Source organism: Cololabis saira, unplaced genomic scaffold (genome assembly GCF_033807715.1).
Source record: "Cololabis saira isolate AMF1-May2022 unplaced genomic scaffold, fColSai1.1 scf030, whole genome shotgun sequence".
Lineage (NCBI taxonomy): Eukaryota > Metazoa > Chordata > Actinopteri > Beloniformes > Belonidae > Cololabis > Cololabis saira.
The window spans coordinates 582,606-591,157 of record NW_026906194.1 but is presented as its reverse complement, the minus strand read 5'-3'; positions in this window follow the sequence as shown (position 1 = coordinate 591,157).

Here is an 8,552-nt window from a genome sequence, read left to right as displayed (position 1 = left end):
GAAATCCGCTTTTTGGCTGTTTCTCAGCGAGAGACAGTTATTTTGAACCTGAAACACAGGTCTCCCCCCCCCCACCCATTACCGGGACCGCATCACTGCGCCGTGCTGTGGACAAAATGAGGTACTGCACATTCGCCTAAAAGGCAGAATGACAGCATTAAAATGTCTCCAACTGCTCTCAAATAAAGTGTAAAAATCTGAAAATAAACACAATTCCTTCACAAAAATGGACTTTGTCTTTTGAGCATCTTTTGCCTTCATTTGCTTCAGCCAAATTAGAAACATGAGAAGAAAAGAGGGGAAAATCTCACTCCAGACTCAGCCAAAAACAGCAGCCGAAGTGCCGCATTAAAATTGCTCAAACTTGTCTAAAATCACAATCTAAAAATCTAAAAATGAACAAAATGGCTTAGCAATGATGCAGCCTGCCATTTGCACGTGTTTTTCCTGGCTTTACTTCAGCAAAATGAAAGAAAAGAGGAGAAAATTTCACTTCAGCCAGGGTTAAAAAGCAGCAGAAATACTGCATTAAAAGGCCCCCAACTTGTCTAAAATGACATTTAAAAATCTAAAAATGATCAAAATGACTTAGAAATTATGGGGCCCTCCTTTTGCATATTTTTTGACTGGCTTTATTCCACCAGAATTGAAAATATCAGCAGAAAAGAGGGGGGAAATTGCAGTGTTGTCTGCCCTGGAGAAGTTTATTTTTTTGCCCACAAGATGGAGGCAGAGCTCCACGGATGAATTTAGCTGCACTCAGTTGGAACTTTGAAAACTTTCTAAGTGTTTTGGTGAATCCATTAATGAAAGGAGTCACTCTTTCAATAGCTTGTCTTAAAAAATCAGAAGGTAAAACAGTGTTTTCACAAAAATCCGCTTTTAGCTGTAGCTCAGCCAGAAACAGTCATTTTCAACCTGAAACACAGGTAAGTTGTTTGGTGAGTCCAATAATGAAATGATTCACTCAAATCAACTATATAGACTCCCTCCTTCAATTTTCTGACGTTTTCAATAGCTTGTCTTAAAAAATCAGAAGGTAAAACAGTGTTTTCACAAAAATCCGCTTTTAGCTGTATCTCAGCCAGAAACAGTCATTTTCAACCTGAAACACAGGTAAGTTGTTTGGTGAGTCCAATAATGAAATGAGTCACTCAAATCAACTATATAGACTCCGTCCTTCAATTTTCTGACGTTTTCAATAGCTTGCCTTAAAAAATCAGAAGGTAAAACAGTGTTTTCACAAAAATCCGCTTTTATCTCAGCCAGAAACAGTCATTTTCAACCTGAAACACAGGTAATTCAATTCAATTCAATTCAATTTTATTTATATAGCGTCTTATTAGACCACTTACCTGTGTTTTCCACTTACCTGAAACACAGGTAAGTGGTTTGGTGAGTCCAATACAACAGAGTTGTCTCTAGACGCTTTACAGAGACCCACACCCAGAACATGACCCCCGAGCAGTTATTACATAAACAATGGCAGGTAAAAACTCCCCTAGTGGGAGAAAAACCTTAAGCCAAACAGTGGCAAGGAAAAACTCCCCTTTAGGAGGGAAGAAACCTTGAGCAGGACCAGGCTCATAAGGGGGGACCCTCCTGCCGAGGGCCAGACTGGTGGGTCAGGGACGGCAACAGCACAGCAGGCAGGTGGAAGCAGCCACGGGATGACCAGGGGTGGGGACCGCAGGCAGGTGGAAGCAGCAACGGGATGACCGGGGGTGGGGACCGCAGGCCAGCACGCAGCTCCCGAAGCTCCGGCCCAATCAGCAAGTCCCAGGTTGGGGTGCAGGGTCGGGGAAAGACTTGTGCTCCGTAATGCAAGCTACAAGCCACCCACGACCACCTGCAGGTTCCGGTGTCCGGCAAAGGATGCTGCAACATGGACAAAAGAGAGAAAAGGTAAGTGGTTTGGTGAGTCCAATAATGAAATTAGTCACTCAAATCAACAATATAGACTCTCTCCTTCAATTTTCTGACGTTTTCCATAGCTTGCCTTAAAAAATCAGAAGGTAAAACAGTGTTTTCACAAAAATCCGCTTTTAGCTGTAGCTCAGCCAGAAACAGTCATTTTCAACCTGAAACACAGGTAAGTTGTTTGGTGAGTCCAATAATGAAATGATTCACTCAAATCAACTATATAGACTCCCTCCTTCAATTTTCTGACGTTTTCAATAGCTTGTCTTAAAAAATCAGAAGGTAAAACAGTGTTTTCACAAAAATCCGCTTTTAGCTGTATCTCAGCCAGAAACAGTCATTTTCAACCTGAAACACAGGTAAGTTGTTTGGTGAGTCCAATAATGAAATGAGTCACTCAAATCAACTATATAGACTCCGTCCTTCAATTTTCTGACGTTTTCAATAGCTTGCCTTAAAAAATCAGAAGGTAAAACAGTGTTTTCACAAAAATCCGCTTTTATCTCAGCCAGAAACAGTCATTTTCAACCTGAAACACAGGTAATTCAATTCAATTCAATTCAATTTTATTTATATAGCGTCTTATTAGACCACTTACCTGTGTTTTCCACTTACCTGAAACACAGGTAAGTGGTTTGGTGAGTCCAATACAACAGAGTTGTCTCTAGACGCTTTACAGAGACCCACACCCAGAACATGACCCCCGAGCAGTTATTACATAAACAATGGCAGGTAAAAACTCCCCTAGTGGGAGAAAAACCTTAAGCCAAACAGTGGCAAGGAAAAACTCCCCTTTAGGAGGGAAGAAACCTTGAGCAGGACCAGGCTCATAAGGGGGGACCCTCCTGCCGAGGGCCAGACTGGTGGGTCAGGGACGGCAACAGCACAGCAGGCAGGTGGAACCAGCCACGGGATGACCAGGGGTGGGGACCGCAGGCAGGTGGAAGCAGCAACGGGATGACCGGGGGTGGGGACCGCAGGCCAGCACGCAGCTCCCGAAGCTCCGGCCCAATCAGCAAGTCCCAGGTTGGGGTGCAGGGTCGGGGAAAGACTTGTGCTCCGTAATGCAAGCTACAAGCCACCCACGACCACCTGCAGGTTCCGGTGTCCGGCAAAGGATGCTGCAACATGGACAAAAGAGAGAAAAGGTAAGTGGTTTGGTGAGTCCAATAATGAAATTAGTCACTCAAATCAACAATATAGACTCTCTCCTTCAATTTTCTGACGTTTTCCATAGCTTGCCTTAAAAAATCAGAAGGTAAAACAGTGTTTTCACAAAAATCCGCTTTTAGCTGTAGCTCAGCCAGAAACAGTCATTTTCAACCTGAAACACAGGTAAGTTGTTTGGTGAGTCCAATAATGAAATGATTCACTCAAATCAACTATATAGACTCCCTCCTTCAATTTTCTGACGTTTTCAATAGCTTGTCTTAAAAAATCAGAAGGTAAAACAGTGTTTTTACAAAAATCCGCTTTTAGCTGTATCTCAGCCAGAAACAGTCATTTTCAACCTGAAACACAGGTAAGTTGTTTGCTGAGTCCAATAATGAAATGAGTCACTCAAATCAACTATATAGACTCCGTCATTCAATTTTCTGACGTTTTCAATAGCTTGCCTTAAAAAATCAGAAGGTAAAACAGTGTTTTCACAAAAATCCGCTTTTATCTCAGCCAGAAACAGTCATTTTCAACCTGAAACACAGGTAATTCAATTCAATTCAATTCAATTTTATTTATATAGCGTCTTATTAGACCACTTACCTGTGTTTTCCACTTACCTGAAACACAGGTAAGTGGTTTGGTGAGTCCAATACAACAGAGTTGTCTCTAGACGCTTTACAGAGACCCACACCCAGAACATGACCCCCGAGCAGTTATTACATAAACAATGGCAGGTAAAAACTCCCCTAGTGGGAGAAAAACCTTAAGCCAAACAGTGGCAAGGAAAAACTCCCCTTTAGGAGGGAAGAAACCTTGAGCAGGACCAGGCTCATAAGGGGGGACCCTCCTGCCGAGGGCCAGACTGGTGGGTCAGGGACGGCAACAGCACAGCAGGCAGGTGGAAGCAGCCACGGGATGACCAGGGGTGGGGACCGCAGGCAGGTGGAAGCAGCAACGGGATGACCGGGGGTGGGGACCGCAGGCCAGCACGCAGCTCCCGAAGCTCCGGCCCAATCAGCAAGTCCCAGGTTGGGGTGCAGGGTCGGGGAAAGACTTGTGCTCCGTAATGCAAGCTACAAGCCACCCACGACCACCTGCAGGTTCCGGTGTCCGGCAAAGGATGCTGCAACATGGACAAAAGAGAGAAAAGGTAAGTGGTTTGGTGAGTCCAATAATGAAATTAGTCACTCAAATCAACAATATAGACTCTCTCCTTCAATTTTCTGACGTTTTCCATAGCTTGCCTTAAAAAATCAGAAGGTAAAACAGTGTTTTCACAAAAATCCGCTTTTAGCTGTAGCTCAGCCAGAAACAGTCATTTTCAACCTGAAACACAGGTAAGTTGTTTGGTGAGTCCAATAAGGAAATGATTCACTCAAATCAACTATATAGACTCCCTCCTTCAATTTTCTGACGTTTTCAATAGCTTGTCTTAAAAAATCAGAAGGTAAAACAGTGTTTTTACAAAAATCCGCTTTTAGCTGTATCTCAGCCAGAAACAGTCATTTTCAACCTGAAACACAGGTAAGTGGTTTGGTGAGTCCAATAATGAAATGAGTCTCTCAAATCAACTACATAGACTCCTTTCTCCAATTTTCTAATGTTTTCAATAGCTTGCCTTAAAAAATCAGAAGGTAAATCAATGTTATGACAGAAATCCGCTTTTTGGCATTTTCTCAGCGAGAAACAGTCATTTTGTACCTGAAACACTGTAAGTGGTTTGGTGAGTCCAATAATGAAATGAGTCTCTCAAATCAACTACATAGACTCCTTTCTCCAATTTTCTAACGTTTTCAATAGCTTGCCTTAAAAAATCAGAAGGTAAATCAATGTTATGACAGAAATCCGCTTTTTGGCATTTTCTCAGCGAGAAACAGTCATTTTGTACCTGAAACACTGTAAGTGGTTTGGTGAGTCCAATAATGAAATGAATCTCTCAAATCAACTACATAGACTCCTTTCTCCAATTTTCTGACGTTTTCAATAGCTTGCCTTAAAAAATCAGAAGGTAAATCAATGTTATTACAGAAATCCGCTTTTTGGCATTTTCTCAGCGAGAAACAGTTATTTTGTACCTGAAACACTGTAAGTGGTTTGGTGAGTCCAATAATGAAATGAGTCTCTCAAATCAACTACATAGACTCCTTTCTCCAATTTTCTGACGTTTTCAATAGCTTGCCTTGAAAAATCAGAAGGTAAATCAATGTTATGACAGAAATCCGCTTTTTGGCATTTTCTCAGCGAGAAACAGTCATTTTGTACCTGAAACACTGTAAGTGGTTTGGTGAGTCCAATAATGAAATGAGTCTCTCAAATCAACTACATAGACTCCTTTCTCCAATTTTCTGACGTTTTCAATAGCTTGCCTTAAAAAATCAGAAGGTAAATCAACGTTATGACAGAAATCCGCTATTTGGCATTTTCTCAGCGAGAAACAGTCATTTTGTACCTGAAACACTGTAAGTGGTTTGGTTAGTCCAATAATGAAATGAGGCTCTCAAATCAACTTACATAGACTCCTTTCTCCAATTTTCTAACGTTTTCAATAGCTTGCCTTAAAAAATCAGAAGGTAAATCAATGTTATGACAGAAATCAACTTTTTGGCAGTTTCTCAGCGAGAAACAGTCATTTTGTACCTGAAACACTGTAAGTGGTTTGGTGAGTCCAATAATGAAATGAGTCTCTCAAATCAACTACATAGACTCCTTTCTCCAATTTTCTGACGTTTTCAATAGCTTGCCTTGAAAAATCAGAAGGTAAATCAATGTTATGACAGAAATCCGCTATTTGGCATTTTCTCAGCGAGAAACAGTCATTTTGTACCTGAAACACTGTAAGTGGTTTGGTGAGTCCAATAATGAAATGAGTCTCTCAAATCAACTACATAGACTCCTTTCTCCAATTTTCTGACGTTTTCAATAGCTTGCCTTAAAAATTCAGAAGGTAAAACAATGTTATTACAGAAATCCGCTTTTTGGCAGTTTCTCAGCGAGAAACAGTCATTTTGTACCTGAAACACTGTAAGTGGTTTGGTGAGTCCAATAATGAAATGAGTCTCTCAAATCAACTACATAGACTCCTTTCTCCAATTTTCTAACGTTTTCAATAGCTTGCCTTAAAAAATCAGAAGGTAAATCAATGTTATGACAGAAATCCGCTTTTTGGCAGTTTCTCAGCGAGAAACAGTAATTTTGTACCTGAAACACTGTAAGTGGTTTGGTGAGTCCAATAATGAAATGAGTCTCTCAAATCAACTACATAGACTCCTTTCTCCAATTTTCTGACGTTTTCAATAGCTTGCCTTAAAAAATTAGAAGGTAAATCAATGTTATGACAGAAATCCGCTTTTTGGCAGTTTCTCAGCGAGAAACAGTCATTTTGTAGCTGAAACACTGTAAGTGGTTTGGTGAGTCCAATAATGAAATGAGTCTCTCAAATCAACTACATAGACTCCTTTCTCCAATTTTCTGACGTTTTCAATAGCTTGCCTTAAAAAATCAGAAGGTAAAACAATGTTATTACAGAAATCCGCTTTTTGGCATTTTCTCAGCGAGAAACGGTAATTTTGTACCTGAAACACTGTAAGTGGTTTGGTGAGTCCAATAATGAAATGAGTCTCTCAAATCAACTACATAGACTCCTTTCTCCAATTTTCTAATGTTTTCAATAGCTTGCCTTAAAAAATCAGAAGGTAAATCAATGTTATGACAGAAATCCGCTTTTTGGCATTTTCTCAGCGAGAAACAGTCATTTTGTACCTGAAACACTGTAAGTGGTTTGGTGAGTCCAATAATGAAATGAGTCTCTCAAATCAACTACATAGACTCCTTTCTCCAATTTTCTAACGTTTTCAATAGCTTGCCTTAAAAAATCAGAAGGTAAATCAATGTTATGACAGAAATCCGCTTTTTGGCATTTTCTCAGCGAGAAACAGTCATTTTGTACCTGAAACACTGTAAGTGGTTTGGTGAGTCCAATAATGAAATGAATCTCTCAAATCAACTACATAGACTCCTTTCTCCAATTTTCTGACGTTTTCAATAGCTTGCCTTAAAAAATCAGAAGGTAAATCAATGTTATTACAGAAATCCGCTTTTTGGCATTTTCTCAGCGAGAAACAGTTATTTTGTACCTGAAACACTGTAAGTGGTTTGGTGAGTCCAATAATGAAATGAGTCTCTCAAATCAACTACATAGACTCCTTTCTCCAATTTTCTGACGTTTTCAATAGCTTGCCTTGAAAAATCAGAAGGTAAATCAATGTTATGACAGAAATCCGCTTTTTGGCATTTTCTCAGCGAGAAACAGTCATTTTGTACCTGAAACACTGTAAGTGGTTTGGTGAGTCCAATAATGAAATGAGTCTCTCAAATCAACTACATAGACTCCTTTCTCCAATTTTCTGACGTTTTCAATAGCTTGCCTTAAAAAATCAGAAGGTAAATCAACGTTATGACAGAAATCCGCTATTTGGCATTTTCTCAGCGAGAAACAGTCATTTTGTACCTGAAACACTGTAAGTGGTTTGGTTAGTCCAATAATGAAATGAGGCTCTCAAATCAACTTACATAGACTCCTTTCTCCAATTTTCTAACGTTTTCAATAGCTTGCCTTAAAAAATCAGAAGGTAAATCAATGTTATGACAGAAATCAACTTTTTGGCAGTTTCTCAGCGAGAAACAGTCATTTTGTACCTGAAACACTGTAAGTGGTTTGGTGAGTCCAATAATGAAATGAGTCTCTCAAATCAACTACATAGACTCCTTTCTCCAATTTTCTGACGTTTTCAATAGCTTGCCTTGAAAAATCAGAAGGTAAATCAATGTTATGACAGAAATCCGCTATTTGGCATTTTCTCAGCGAGAAACAGTCATTTTGTACCTGAAACACTGTAAGTGGTTTGGTGAGTCCAATAATGAAATGAGTCTCTCAAATCAACTACATAGACTCCTTTCTCCAATTTTCTGACGTTTTCAATAGCTTGCCTTAAAAATTCAGAAGGTAAAACAATGTTATTACAGAAATCCGCTTTTTGGCAGTTTCTCAGCGAGAAACAGTCATTTTGTACCTGAAACACTGTAAGTGGTTTGGTGAGTCCAATAATGAAATGAGTCTCTCAAATCAACTACATAGACTCCTTTCTCCAATTTTCTAACGTTTTCAATAGCTTGCCTTAAAAAATCAGAAGGTAAATCAATGTTATGACAGAAATCCGCTTTTTGGCAGTTTCTCAGCGAGAAACAGTAATTTTGTACCTGAAACACTGTAAGTGGTTTGGTGAGTCCAATAATGAAATGAGTCTCTCAAATCAACTACATAGACTCCTTTCTCCAATTTTCTGACGTTTTCAATAGCTTGCCTTAAAAAATTAGAAGGTAAATCAATGTTATGACAGAAATCCGCTTTTTGGCAGTTTCTCAGCGAGAAACAGTCATTTTGTAGCTGAAACACTGTAAGTGGTTTGGTGAGT